General features: G+C 34.9%; 1 non-coding gene across 1 annotated transcript; it reads left to right on the top strand.

The window, feature by feature from the left end:
• The first annotated feature begins 13,602 nt into the window (after positions 1-13,602).
• TRNAI-UAU lies at positions 13,603-13,676 on the top strand. The gene has a single exon. It is a non-coding gene; the product is annotated as a tRNA-Ile (tRNA).
• The last annotated feature ends 2,849 nt before the right edge of the window (positions 13,677-16,525 follow it).

Below are 16,525 nucleotides of genomic sequence, written 5' to 3'. Positions count from 1 at the left end.
AATATATAGCTTTATAATTATGAACATATAGTTTAGTAATTATGAACATAGAACCGTATCCACCTTTTCCACAGCATAACGATTGACCCCCCTACCTTTTTTTTTTTTGTTCTTAAACAAAAATATAAACATACAAATATATATGGCAGATTGCATATATAGAAGAGTAAAAAAAATATAAACATACAAGATACTTCACATAGAAGAGTAAATGAACAATCAAATACAAAAGACAAAAAGAAAGAAAAAAAAGGTTCAGTTGATCTCAATTAAGTTTCCAGGCAATCTTTTTGACGAATTCAGTTCATCCCAATCAGTTCCAACATATTGAGGATGAAAATTGTCACCAAGTGATTCAAATCAATTTATACTAAACTTGAGTCAAAATATGCATCTGATTTTGACTATATAGATTTTGGACCCGGTGAGGTCACCATTGGCAGGTGAGATCGTGAGGCTCAATCTGGTTCGTTTATTTGTTTTTTTTTAACGCACCAGATTTAATGATTTTACAGGCCACGTGCGCTGGTTTTTATAGAGTTAAGGGCATTGCTGTCTTTTTGTTGATATCTTTATTAGGTTATATTTATTATTTAGCCGATTTTATGGGCTTGTGCAAGTATAATTATGGTCTCAAATCACATGTGAGGATCTTTAGCGTTCTATATGGCGTCTCTTTGCTTCCTTTTTCGGTCTCTGTGTTGTTTTCTTCTCCAGTAAGTTCCTTTCTCTTCTGTTCGGTGTCTGTTCGTCTGTTCTCTGTCCGGTTACTCTAGGGAAAGTGCCGACTCCGTTCCGCTCTTCCCGTGACGTCCAAGCAGTCTTAATGGCGGGTTCAACCAATAGGCGATCCAAGCGTCAGAAGGCTGGGTCTTCAGGTTCTATCCCAGGTATTCCATTCGTCGCCTTGGTTTGTTTGGCTTGCTTCGTTTTTTTGTTGTTTTGTACTGATTTTGCGTTTTTACGGTGAGGAGAGCAATGCGTTCGGGGTTCTTTGGTGCTTTAGTTTCCGGCTTGGGGGTTGGGGGTTACACACGGTATTAGGGTTTTTTCTTTCGCCGTTTTTTCGCGGGCTCTCCCCAATAGTGCATTGTTGGTTTTTTTTTTTTTTTTTGGAAGGGTGTTTTCCGGGCTGGGGAAGCTTTGCATGGCTGTTTTTTGGTGGGTTTTGCGGTGGGATGGGGGTCTAGCTGGTGGTGATTGGCGGTGGGGTGGGTAGGGTTCCTGCTGAAATCTGTTGTGTTTCTCTTCTCTTTTTTTTTTTTGTATTTTTTTTATTCTTTCCGGCGTTGGGGGTAATGCGGGGGGGGGGGGGGTTTCCTTTTCTCATGCGTTTGTAGTTTTCGGCTTCATTGTTTCTGGCCTGTCACGTGTTTGTGTAGATTGGGGAGATGGTGGTGGATTATTACTCTTTTGCATTTCACTGTTATGGTGTGTACGATTCAATCTACTGGGTGATTTTGTATCTTTTGTGTCATCCATATAAATTGTCACAAAAGTATAAGTGCACCTTGCCTTTGAGATTCTTCATGTAGGCTTTTCTGGGTTATTTTTTAGATGTCATCTTTTTTTTTCCCTATATATATATATTTTTTGAAATGTTATTGTTGGTAGAATAGACAATTCATAGTCTATGCAATAGTTCATCTTAGTTTGTTATTTGGTAATTGGTGTGTGCAGTGCAATGTTATCGCAGGTGCGAATTTCCTAAATGGTGCTTTTGTTTCATCTTATATCTTTTTTTGACCGAAAAAGTGATCTTGTTTGGTTGTCTTCTTTGTAGAGGACAGTTCGAAGGTGTTTGTAGCCCCTGGTGCAGGCTTGCCTACTGGTCAAGTAGTTCCACCAATTCCTCCCGTCGCATTGACTACTCATGCTCAAGTAGAGCCGCCTTTGGATGGTGTACAAGATGAGTCTGGTAGGAATGATGTGGTTGTATTCCCAACGCTGAACACTCGTGCATCTCCAAAGCATTTAGTTTCACAACTTAAGCGCTTTAATGCATGCCAACGAAAAGCCGTGAATCAAATTGGGTTAGGGGAATTGTTGAATCTTCAGGTTGATGATTTCCCTAAGCGTTTGAGTAGATGGCTGCTGACTATTTTTGATCCCTTGAACATGTGCATGCGTTTGGAAAATGGGGCGGTAATCCCAGTCACAGAGAAGGATGTTCATGCCACTTTGGGGTTGCCTTGCGGAGATGTGGTTATTACTAAAAGACTTAAAGACGATGTGAGTGACACATTGAAAGAATGGCGGGCCAAGTTCGAGATGTCAAAGCACACGGTCACATTGTCTATGATTGGAACCATGTTGCGTTCTCCCCGTTGTTTGGAGGGTGATGTTTGGTTTAAACGTCACTTTGCCGTTCTGGCCATTAGTATTTTGGGGTCCCCTATGAAAAATGGATATGCCAACCAACTTGTTTTTCACCATTTTGAGGATGTGGATGAGATAAGAAATTTGAACTGGTGTAAGTTTGTGCTAGAGTGTTTGGTCGAAAGGCACGCCAAGTGGATCACTGACCCGTCTAAGCCATTTGTGGGGCCTATGCTGCTGTTGTTGGTATGATCTTTGATTCAGTACTTATTTGCTTTAGATGTTCGTTTGATTTGTTTAGTGTGTGCAAGTTACTTATGTTGTCATGGTTTAGTTCCTTTATGTTGACAGGGTTGTGCAGTCAGATAGGGTTGTTCCTCGGGCTTTTCCTTCGTTCAGAGGTTGGACTACGAGTTTTCTTAAGGCCCGTGAGGTAGCTGAGCTTAAACTTGGGAGGTTTGGTGTAGGGGATGTAGTCGGGCCTTTTGTTCCTTATGTTATCCGCAATAATCCATCTACTTCTGTTCGTGCCAACCTTGAGGTATTTATTACTTAAGCCCTTAAGCCCTTGTACACTGGTTTGTTCATTCCATTTTTTGAGTAATGGTCGATTATTTGTGGCTCGCTAACTGTCTTTATATTCATTTTTGGTGTTTGGTCTTTTTTTTTTTTTTTAGGCTCCAGATGCTCATAGTGATTCTATGGCTGCTGGTGGGTCGGGTGTTGTTAAGGTAATACACACTATCTTGTTTCATTGTTTTATTTGCGTTTGCATATTAGGGCCGCGCATCAACTTACATACATTTTATAATGGTCATCGTGTGAATTGGTGCATGGGTGATTTATGGCATGTGCAAGTTAGTTAGGTGGTAATTTCTTTTTTTTTTCTTTTTTTTTTTAGAATATCCATGTTTGCAGACGAGGCTCTGTGGGCATTCATGTTTTTTTTTTTTAAATTATTTTATGAACTCACTAGTCTATTCTCTTTTACCATATCTGTGTGTGTTTGTTTACTTTGATGTGTGCAATTTATTTAGTATATGCAAGTTGTTTAGTCGTAGGTAATTTATTTATTTTTTTCTTAATGTTTTTTTTTTCGAATAACCATTTTTGCAGATGGGGCAGTGTGAGCATTCATGTTTTTTTTTTTAATTATTCTTTGAACCCACTAGTCTATTCTCTTTTACCATACCTGTGTGCGTGTGTATACTTTGATGTGTGCAAATTCTGTACTCATTTGTCTTCTTCGATTTTTTCCACTCTTGTTTTAGGCAGTGTGTGCGTTGGTGTAATGTGGCATATGCAATATTTTTTGCTCGATGTATTTGACATGCCGTTGATATTGTATTACTTGTTTCTGATTGTTTCTGAATTCAAACTTTTAGTTTCGGGTGATTCAATTTTCTTGTTTCTTTCATGTTGTCGAGTTATTTTATAAAATAGTTTGTATGTTCGCTATTAAATTAGGTATATGCGGATCTTTGCTAATTTCTAGAATTATTTTACAATGTTTTTTTTTTTAATACTTATCTGGTCATGGTGTTTGCATTTCAGTATAACAGCCTGTTCAAGTATTACAGTCTCTTATCTTTGCTAATTTCTGGAATTATTTTACAATGCTGTTTTTTTTTTAATACTTATCTGGCCATGGTGTTTGCATTTCAGTATAACAGCCTGTGCAAGTACTACAATCTCTTATATTACTTAGCTTTGGTTTGTGCATATTCTAACAAAGTTGCTTTTAGTACTGCTTTTTTTTTTTTCCAGATATTGTTGGCTTTATAAAATACTGATGTGTTTCAAACGTTGCAGACGACAGATGAATTGTTTGATGAGAAGATAGGTGTGTTAGACGTGGCGCTGGATGATATCGTGCATTTTATTGAGCTACACCCTAATTGCTCGACCCGTACAGATAGCTTCATGCGGGTATTATCTGGTGCACGAAGGATCATTAGTTTGTTCGAGCGCCCCACATGTTCAGAGTCGGTCGGCCTTGTTAATATAGGTCTTGGTGTAACTCAGAGCAATGATGAGATGTGGAGTAATTTATTGCTTCTCGCGTCCATCTTGGAGTGATATGCTGTGGTGGTATGTTATCAATCCGTTCGTCTTTTAGAACTACAAAAACATGTCTGCAAAGCAGTCCAATTTTTGCGTACATTCTGCATGTGCAGGTTATGTTGTTGCTCTCATCTTCAACTATAACTGTGTATCGCTCCTCCTTTTCACCCTCGACTACATGTCTTCACCCCCTCACCCTCGGTGAATGCTCGCACTCGACATGTAAAACACTCGGCACGTATTTCTTTTTGAACCTCGTAAAAAACAGTCAAAGTGTACACTGCTGCTGCTTTTCGCTCTATGCGTAGGGGGGTCTAAAAAGTTGGCGTTTGTCCGTTACAAGCCGCGCTTAGTTCCAGATGGTTGTTTCGTTGTTTTCTAACTGCACTCTCAAATCGGTTGAAAAATTCCACGAGACATAAGTGCTTATTTGTATTACTCCGAAAAATTCTATTTTCCGCTTCCGAACGGGAAGTTGTACGCAGTAGGCCTCCCATAAACACATCTTCAAAAAACGCAGGCACCCACGACTCACGCTCGTCATACATACGTTTCAGCCACAAATTTTCAAGTAGCCCGTACTTTTCAATAACTCCATCACCCACTCTCAAAATCTACTGTCGTTGATTTCTCATTCCACACAACACCATTCAGCGCACGCCTAAAATCTTCATTCTTTGCCAACGCAGTCCCCACTTTCTCACCGACCTTAGTCATTATATGCCACATACAGTAACGGTGGCGACTGCCTGCAAACACCTGTGCAATTGCAATCTTCATAGCTGGGTCTTGATCAGTTATTATTAAAGGTGGTGCACTTCTCATTGCATTCTTGAAGTGATTTAGTATCCAACTGTACGACTCAACGTCCTCCTTATCAAGCAGTCCCGCTACAAATGTCACACATTTTTTATGGTTGTCTACGCCTATGAATGGGACGAACACAAGTTTGTACCTGCAACCAATAACAAACCATTATTAGGCCAACAACCATATAATGCAAATAATAACTCAGTTACTTGCACACACTATTGCACTGTAATTCACACACGGCAGTACATGTCTATTCTAGACCAAAATGTGGTTGAGTGCACTATTTCTGGATTCGTGCATACACCCTAACCCACATTTGCAACCACCACCCTACGTACCCACCTTCCAGCAACCCGCATAATATCAATTTTGTCACTCAGTCGCTTGCACATAATATACACTATACACGCACAGACCTACCACTAAAGAGTTTTCTAGTATCCAACCAGTTACTCAGTCGCTTGCACATACTATACATTATACACGCACAGACCTACCACTCAAGAGTTTTCTAGTGTCCAACCAGTAACACTCACAGTGCTTTGTGCATATACACGCACTCACATGACCAAATTAACGCATAAGCTATTATTGCTTCAGTCTCACTAAATTCCCACAAAGATACCCCCACCACTACCCAAATATTGTTTCTAATCAAGCCCTTATTAACTACTTCATACATGTTGGTTTGGTATGTAGCATCGAATGACACCACATCTCCAAATGCACCGTAATTTTTTCTTGCCAGACCATTCGCCCAAAAAACACGAGCCAATTGATCATTCGCGTTCACCTCGTATTCAAAATACATGTCCGCGCAATCCGCTTTCTTTTCAAGATAATTTGATATTACCATCTGTACATCTCCCCATTTCGTGTAAGCTAAAAGCTCTCTTCTGTAATTCTTAAAATCCTATTGCGTCGCACCCACGTTCTCCGTTTCCCCTACCATCTCCGCATATATGTCAAAACTCTTACTTGCCCCAACGTTTGCTTTTCCACAGTTTGTAATGAATTGTTAATGTCCAATGTCTAATTTTATATTGACTTTCATGAACGGTTTGTAGCTTTCCTCGCACAGACAGTGTGTGTGTCTTTCTTCAAATTTCTTTACTTCATATCTCCCCTCACTGTCTAACTTGAATACGATCAAGGCAACCAACTCTGTTAGTGGTCCGACGACGTTTTTTCTGCGATGTCCCTTCCTTAGCCGATGTTTCTGTACCCTTTGGCTCCTAAAATCCTTCCCGTGAACAAACCACATCTTTTATCAAAATAGTATCGAATTTGTTCTTTTTATCCGAACTTCGACGCACATCAAATCCAGCTTGTGCAGCATACTTCTTATAGAATTGAATACCGTCTTCTAGTCTATTAAATTTCTGCCTTTCATATGGTTTGAAGCTTGGATCGCATTCCATTAACCAATGCTTCGTACCACAAGGAGTAACATCCATAACACAATCCTGTATGTTTTCTTTTTCGCCACTGGGTTCTGCACCGCACACACCTGTAACATATGATATGTATTCGTATACATATTACAGCACACGACATCATTAAATCAACGCACTCATTAATCTTCAGGTGCTTTAATAATAATATAAAATTATCCATAACATCTCGACTGACACCGAATTCAAATGTGACATCTGAAAATCAACCACACATTGAACACGGATATACACGCTCTCACTTTCAACAATTTATAAGTTCATTACTCATATATTAAAAATTAGAACACGTTTGATTTCTTTGGCTGATCAGTAACTTGCACAAGCTTAACAACGCCCGTGCACACATCACCTTACATCACATATTACGGGCTAGATGAAACCCCCACCCACATCACCAACTTCTTTTATACTATGTTTTATCATAAATAAAAAACTACACCCTACTTTTGCACAAACATATAAACATAGGTCCAGTAATAATTCATAACAAAACAGAATTTGCGTTGCATACAAAGCAATCTTACACACACGGCGTACCTATGTTACGCACACAGTGCCATCATAACCCATCTTATACCCCCCACGGTTTCACCTTTAGTACACATATACGCACACACCACGATATTAACAAATTTGGCACTCATAACACCTCTATTATAGTTATACTATAATCATTATCTCTCACTCCGGGAACGCATAACATTCGTCCCCCACACCCCGAATCAAAATTTCGGTAATGGACTTCACGAATCAGAATTATAAAGCTACAATTATACGTTATGTCACCGCCTACGTAAACTCCTGCACACACCAACTAAACCCTTTTCCCATACTGGTTAGTCATACCTTCACCTGTCCATTTCATATCAGTCCATTTTACTCCGGGGCATGGAGTTGCACACACTAGAACTACCAAACGCACACACGGACGAACAGACCCCAATACAAAACCAGGCTAAATGCACATACCTGTGTCATAGTCGCCATTCACGCAACCAGAAAATATGTCTCCTTCAAACTCTTTCTGCTCACAATGGTTTTACTAACGGTTTCAAAACAAAATAAATAATATCTATTACCATTAATATTTCTTCTATTCTGATGAAATATTACATTTTATTACTAACCAAAAATATCAACAATATTACAATTACTTTTTTACCCTTATGTTTAAAATACTACCTTAATTACATTACAATTCTCTTTCAATCTTACCCTTCTATTTGTGATGCTTTAATGGATGAGATGAGATCTCATGATCTCATCTATCTAGGTGATCTCATGGGAACCGGAGCCCATATATATTGAAATTAATGAATTATATATATATATATATATATATATATATATATATATATATATATATATATATATATATATATATATATATATATATATATAATTAATTTCAATATTATAAAAATTTAAATTATAAATAATTTGATTCAAACTTAATTATTTGTGTCATGGAATCACTATGGGAGTAATTAAAAATCACTAGACTATTTATAAAGTAAAATATTTGGTGTGTTATAAATCTTATTAAATATGGACATCTATTCATTACGTAACGGTAAATATAAAACTACATTTATGGTTTCCGTTATAATTGTATATTATATAATTATTATATATGTGTTGTACATCCTTTGTACATTGGATGATGATGAATAAAGTTGTTATCTCGATCTTTCTCTCTACATTGTAACTATTTTCTTCTTTCTTTCCTTTGCATTGTTTACATTTACAAATACGATCTGTTTCTCCCGGGATGGCTACGAGCTAAAGGTAATAATCATAATATGGTGAAATTATTTTGATATTTATAACATTGTCGTTTTTAAATATCAATTTTTTGGACTCTCATATGAGAGGTTGTGAGTTCGAGTCTCAATGGAGGCGGTATTGTCTCTTTCTACTTCAATAAGTTGAAAAATTAGCTATGAACAGATACTATATTATAATAGAGTCAGCATTCAAAAAAAAATCCAACTTTTAATGTCTCTTGTTTTTGTTTTTTTTTTTTTGTTTTTTTTTTTTATTTTTATTTTTTTATTTTTTGAAAACTAATGTCTCTTGTTAAATAGAACTAAATTTGCAAAAAACACTTGGAAGGTTAAGGACAAAAATGTAAGAGTAATTAAGTGGGAATCAACTATATGATATAATTTTGGGTTAAAAAGGCTATGAATTTTCCTTACAATAATGACTTGTTAACAACTAGGTCAATCTTTTTTATTTATTTTATTTTTTTGAAAATAAAGAAGTTAATTCATTAATCATAAGCTGGAACGTTTACAATAAAGATCCGATAAAATGGTAAAAAATTCCTTACAGTCAAATATAGAAACAACTTCCCTATCAATGATACAGAAAACTTGATTCGCAAACTGTTTCACAAATGTGAAGCTGAATTCTTTGGAGGAACTTAAAGCTTCATTAATGATTTGGTCAAACGTACCCAATACTGACACTGGTTGAATAGTCTTGCACACCACCTGAGTATCTATTTCCATTTTGCTATCCATTTACAATATCTCCATCGAGTTGAACTGCATATCATAGTTCATATGAGTCTCTTTTTCATTGTCATGTTTGTCACCCAGGATGAGATTCGCATACGCCATGAGCAGTTTTATCGTTTCACGCTTTATGAAAAAGAACTCGCCAAGTAAACGAAAGGATGAAACTCGTCAAAACAACCAGAGAAAAAACACAGAAACTGCAAACAAAATTAAACCAGTAAAACAAAGCAAAGGGAACCAACAATGCAAAAAATAAGGGAGTAACGACCGGTAGCGGTGGAGATGGAGGAGTGGGGCAAGGTGTAACCGGTGGTGAAGGCGGAGAATGGAAGAGAAGACGGTGAAGACAAAGTGAAGGTGGATGCTGTCTGCGGTGGAGATGGCGGTAGGGGAAGACGATCGGACGCCGCCTCTGATCCGCTTGCTTCACAGAGGCGGCGACCGTGTAAAAATTTGAGCGGTCGAAAACCAAATACGAGAGAGAATTAGAAAAGCCCTATCTTTTTTATTTTCTTACTTACAGAACAAATGAAAAATACTGTTTCATTTATATATATATATATATATATATATATATATATATATATATATATATATATATATATATATATATATATATATATATATATATATATATATATATATATATATATATATATATTGGATCCAATGAGACCCTATGTTAAATGAGATCATGAGATCTCATCACACCCATTAAATCATTTTCAATTGATGGTTGAGATTGAATTAGAAATATAATCTAAGTAAGGACATTTTTAAAAGAGAATGATTAAATAGTCATTGTAGTATAATGATTGATTATGGTTAGAATTAAAGTGTGATCTTTAGCATGATATGTGGGATCATATTAATGGAAATCATATGTATTAATTTGAATAGATGGCTGATGAAGTAATAACGTGAGTACACTCGGTTGTAATCCACAACATTTCAGACATTGCAAATCGATGGTAACTACATAGGTATGTGCTTTTGTACTGTTTTTTAAGGCTATTTTTTCGACGGTGTGTGCGTTATAACATATTAGCGTGTGCACGTTGCTGAATGTACTATTGTGGTACTTTTTATTTTGCTGTTGTTTCTAATGTAATATTATGGTGGTGTATGTGTAGACGTACATCAGTTGTGTGTTGTTCTTGAACGAGTGATTTTGGCGTGACATTAGTATTATAATGTATCTGTTTTTGTGTTTGGTTATTGGATTTTTTTACTTAGCGTGAGCATGACTTTTAATCGTATTTCCATTTTCATTTTATCTCAGGGGTCTAATGTTTTGATTTATTTTGTTCCAGGATGCAATTTTTTTCAGCGTGGATGTGTTGATACTTGTTTGTGCGTAGATGTATGTAGGTCCGTGCATTTCACCGTAGCCTAGGTTCTTTTAGCATGGTATACCTAAATATTATTTGGTTGTCGGCTTCCATAGTCGCAAGTACTCATTTTCTGTGCGTGTGCGAAGTAATAGGACCAAATAGTCGATGCGTAGCTCTATATAGGCGTGTGCATTTTGTGTACCAAAATGAATTAACGGAAGTTGCAAACCTCTTTACCCTACAATTTGCACTCACCATACCATGGTAACGCTTACACTTCAAATGTTCTAAATCACACAACAACATAAAAAACATCTATTTTCATCTCCCATGCCAATCTCGAACCTAGTATCATGCACACGCTGAAATACATGTACGAACACACCACCCTAACTATTCAAATATGTTCGACCAAAAGTTAACGAAATACCTATCTTGCCTTCTTTTTCTTAAAAAAAATAAAAAATAAAAAATAAAACCCAACGTATAAAAACAATTAGGGATGTCAATTGTACCCGCACCCGACGGGGAACCTGATTCCCCGCCCCTACGGGGACGGGGATGGGGATAGAAATAGGTGATCGGGGATGGGGATGGGGGCAATTTTGAATTCCCCGCCGGGGACGGGGACGGGGATGGGGAGTACTCTCCCCGCCCCGCCCCGTCCCGGATGTATGTATGTATGTATGGGGAGTACACACACATATGTATTACTTTGTATACAATATATATAATTTTAGAAGCATTCTTGTCATTGTTTGTCATGCTTATGAAATGCATATTTAAATAACATGTTTAATTGTAAAATATTGAATACTATTTTAAATTGGGGATGAATATATATACGTTATTTATTTAAATGTTTTTGAATATTTAATTTTTAATTTTTTTTATAACTTATTAATGGGGTGGGGATTCCCCGTCCCCGAATAATCCCCGTGGGGATGGGGATGGGGGGAGTTTTCCATTCCCCGACGGGGATGGGGACGGGGACGGGGAATGGGAAAAAAGTCGGGGGCGGGGATGGGGGGTATGTCCCCCGCCCCCACCCCGCCCCGTTGACATCCCTAAAAATAATGCATTATGCACACATCTAATAATAATTTTCTACAAGAAAAACTGTTGGGGCAAAACAAAACTTTCTCGTGCCTTATCCCAACTCGTTGCACACACTTTCCCTCATTAACGCACATACCATCGTGTATAAAAAAATACGTTGCATAGCAAAACAACCAAATAATACTCATACTGTCTAATTCATTCAAAATGAAATACCAATATCATTCCACGCACACCCCTAATAAGAATTTTGGATACAACATTAAGGACAATAAAATTCCAAACCCCTTTACTCTACAAACTGTGCACGCCAATTTAAACACACGCACACACCAACACTATACCCATTACCCAATGGCTTAAGCATTCTTCTTTTTAATTAAAATCAGAAACAAGAACCCCCCAATTCCTACTTGTTAGCGTTTCATATAAATAGCTCACAACACATCAACCAAATCCAAATACAAATGCGTTAAATGCTCTTATGTACACGCCACAGAACCGAAATGCACAGACCGACGTGACCTAACGAACTAAAATTCAAAACACCAGAACATACCTGTGTTATTACTCATCATCCACAACCTCTGGACTGTTCCTATGCTTCTCCTAATTAAAGCAAGCATGTGCTCCATCTTAACTAAAAGATTAAGCTGATAGTTGGATTGCACATTAATGGCTATATGCTCACACGCCCCCTCACGTGTGCGATGGGTTCCAAGCAACACGTGGACCAGTAAACCGTAGTCGCTTACGAGTGGCGTTGAGATTCGAACCCATGCCTTTTGATCTGGCTCTGATACCAAATTAAAGCATGTGCTCCATCTTAACTAAAAGCTTAAGCTAATAGTTGGATTGCACATTAATGGCTATATGCTCACACTCCTCACTATTTTCATGGTTTGAATGCTACATCTGCTAACAAGAATGGATTACTACTTATTTCCATTAATTATGTGGTCTATTATTATGTCAAAGATTTCAATCTAATTCTAACCAAAATTAACACATTAATATAATTACTTTTTAACCCTTCAAATTTAATTATGGCCTTATTTACACTATATATCTCATTCAATCTCATCCTTCCATTACAAATGTATTAATGGATGGGATGCGATCTCATAATCTCATTTAATATGGGGTCTCATGGGATTCGCACCCATATATATATATATATATATATATATATATATATATATATATATATATATATATATATATATATATACATATATATATATATATATATATATATATATATATATATATATATACACACACACACACACTAGCATTTTGTACGCGCGATGCGCGAAAACTTATGCCCAATATTAAAATATTTGTAAGTAACAAAATTTAAAAAATTAGTTAAAATTATGTTTTGCAATTTAAGTGATGATACTTTTGAATTATCATATATTTGAATAATGTAGTGATCAAAACAAAAAAAAAAAAAATTATATTTTTATATAATAATAATTTACAAATAATACTAAGCTAACATGCACCCACATATATGATATATTGATATGGATACACAAATAATATACATACATATATATATATATATATATATATATATATATATATATATATATAATATTCATATAAATATTTAATTAAAATATAATTTATAATTAAATTAATTGTTATATGATAATTTTAATAAAATGATAATTAAAAATAGGAAAAAGATATGATAGATGTAGGTGTATGGTAAGATTGGTAGATATATTAAAAACTAACGGTGTTATAATGGTGTAAGGGTGTTTGCCTTGCTGTTGTTCTGTAATCCGGTGCATTCTTTAGATGATGCAGCCTTCTGTGTTTTGGGACTCATTATTTGATGTTGGCAACAATAACTACATCAATACTACCAATGATTTCAGGGCTAATTTTCCACCCTATGGCAAATCATTTTTCCCCTTCTACCCTACTGGCAGATTTTCAAATGGTCGCCTCATTCCGGATTTTATTGGTATGTTTATTATCAATAGAGAAGGTGGGGTGTAACAAATATAATTCATAGGTCTTGTAACTCAGTTGGTTAGAGTGTTGGTCTTATGAGCCGAAAGTCGTGGGTTTGAGCCCCACCAAGACCAATTAAAAAAAACATAATTTGGAATTTATTATATTTTAATTTTAATTTTGTTTAAAGGACAATATTATGTTAGAATATTGATTACCCTATATTATATATACTAGCATTTTGTATGCACGATGCGCGAAAACTTATACCCAATATTAAAATATTTGTAAGTAACAAAATTTAAAAAATTAGTTAAAATTATATTTTGCAATTTCCTAAAGTGATGATACTTTTGAATTATCATATATTTGAATAATATATTGATCAAAACAAAAAAAAAAAATATTTTTATATAATAATAATTTACAATTATTCTAAATAATAATAATAATAATGTAAATCATTTTTATAAATTTGATATTTATATTTTATGTAATAATTAACATATAACTCAAATATATAATGTTTATATATTATTATTAATGAAGAAGATAAGAAAATATATGGTGAATGCATGTGCATGGTAATAATAGTGGAAAAGATAACGGAAGTTATAACGGTACGGTAGGGGTATGTTTGTCCAAAATATTTTAATGTACAACCTTTATAGCATAATGTACAAAAAAACTTAACGGAAAAAACAGACATAAATCAAGAGTATAACTTTCATTCACACTAATATTTAATTAAAATATAATTTATAATTAAATTAATTGTTATATGATAATTTTAATAAAATGATAATTAAAAATAGGAAAAAGATATGATAGATGTAGGTGTATGGTAATATTGGTAGATATATTAAAAACTAACGGTGTAAGGGTGATTTTGTCCAATACAAATGAATGTACAACAATTAAAGCAAAATGTATATATTTATTAGCATATAAAAAAGGGACAAAAATCAGGGACATAACTTGTATTGACACTTATTATGTTTTTAGATTATATATATATATATATATATATATATATATATATATATATATATACACACACGGTTGAATGACAACTTTACTTACCTTTTGTGTATTATATATTATTATGGATTATATTGAATGTATTGATCTGTATACCTTTAATTTAATTAAATTGTGATAAAAATGTTAATTTACAATTAATAATGAATTAACAATTAATAAAAATGTTAATTTACCTTTAACCCAATAGGGTAGCTCAAGTGGCAAATGAGCTCTCTTTGTGGGGGAGAATTCCGGGATAACCTGGGTTCAACCAGCTTCTGTGCCTCTCGGAGCGAACCGGGTGGACTTGGACCGTTAAATGGACAGAGAAAGACCCGAACCACAATGTGTGGTTTACACCCAAAAAAAAAAAATAATGAATAAGAAGAGTTGAATATTGTATATTTTTCTGTACAAATACTGTTTTCAAATGTTACTATTATTGCATTATCTAAATCTAAAAGTATTTGTGTCAATCTTCAATTTTGTAGGGGCAATAGCTGTCTGTTTAACAATTGCCCTAAAATATACTATTCAATTTATTAATGTACTAAATTGCAAGTATCAGTTGAATAGTATATTTAGAGATTACTAAATCTGTTTTAACATTGTGTAGATGGGTTCATATATCCCTTGCATATACAAAATTAATAATTAATGAAAAATGTTACGTGGAGTATTTTCTTTCTTAAGTTCGCCGCTTATTTCCTAATATAATAATGTTTACCTTGTATGACAATCTAGATTGTACGGGAACAAGAAACGAGAAAAGGAAAAATAAAAAACGTAGAAAACAAAACGCGTGAAAAAGTACAAATATACAAATTAAAATCAATAAGATTGTATTTTTAAGTTTTTGTTTTTGTTTAAATATATTACATTGTTTACTATTTTTTTTAGAAAAAGTATTTTAAATCATTTTAAAAATTTAATAAAATGATTTTGAAACAGTTTATAAAGTGTCTATAAATTTATGGGCATAAATCGTTATTTAATTTTTAAAAACGCTTATCATTGTGAGTCTCTCCGACTTTTCAAGTTTTCATGCTACATTTTTTTTTTTAAAGCAAAGTTGCATATATATTAAAGCAAAGTGGAAATAGATCAGAGGCAGGAGGGACCATATTCCAATACAAAATGTTAGCCGTAGCGTGTATGAGGAAGTAAATTAGTAGATCTTGGTACTAAACTAATGCAAAAATGAGAAAACAAAGATAAAGTCTCTCGACAGTCATTAACAACGATGTCGACGTATGACCGAATAGCAATATGAGTGGTTAATAGCGAACTCTGGAGCTCCGAGCAATTGGTGTAGAGATCAACGGACAACACCTCATCACGGTTCCTGAGCCAAGATAGAACCTCCCTGCAAGCCATTGACTCAGCCATTAATGGCGAGAAGCAAGGGGGAAGACTATCGGTGACCGCCGCCACGAAAACGCCATCTGGAGAGGGCAGCACAGCACCAAACGAAGCTTCCCCTGAACCTAGGCAGAATCCGGCGTCGAAGTAGCACCACGGGCGAATTGAGCGTGGCTCATGCTACATATGTTGCAATACAATTATTTATATTTATCAACTATTATACCATAGAAATGTTCTACTTTGCAAGGTGGACTACTGATATATCTATTCATTTTTAGTATACTCTATACTTTGTAGGCTAGATATGGAGTGTTTAGCAAATAGTTGTTAGCGAATTGAGTTAATGGGTTTGACTAGCTGGTAACATTAGCAGGTTGTAGAGAGATATTTGATAAATTAATTGTTAGCTAATAGCTGATTACATGCAAAATGATCATTAAAGGTATAATTTATTTTCTCAAAAAACTACTTTGAGCTTTTTTTTTTTTTTTTTTTTTTTTTTAAATTTTAGCTTTTTGGATACAATAAGGGATTACAATGTTAATAACTAATAATGAACATTTATATTGACTGGTCAACTAAGTTAATAACTAAT

Source organism: Ipomoea nil, unplaced genomic scaffold (genome assembly GCF_001879475.1).
Source record: "Ipomoea nil cultivar Tokyo-kokei standard unplaced genomic scaffold, Asagao_1.1 scaffold2283, whole genome shotgun sequence".
NCBI classification, from domain to species: domain Eukaryota; kingdom Viridiplantae; phylum Streptophyta; class Magnoliopsida; order Solanales; family Convolvulaceae; genus Ipomoea; species Ipomoea nil.
The sequence above is the reverse complement of the archived record's forward strand: the minus strand, read 5'-3'. Positions and strand labels throughout refer to the sequence as shown.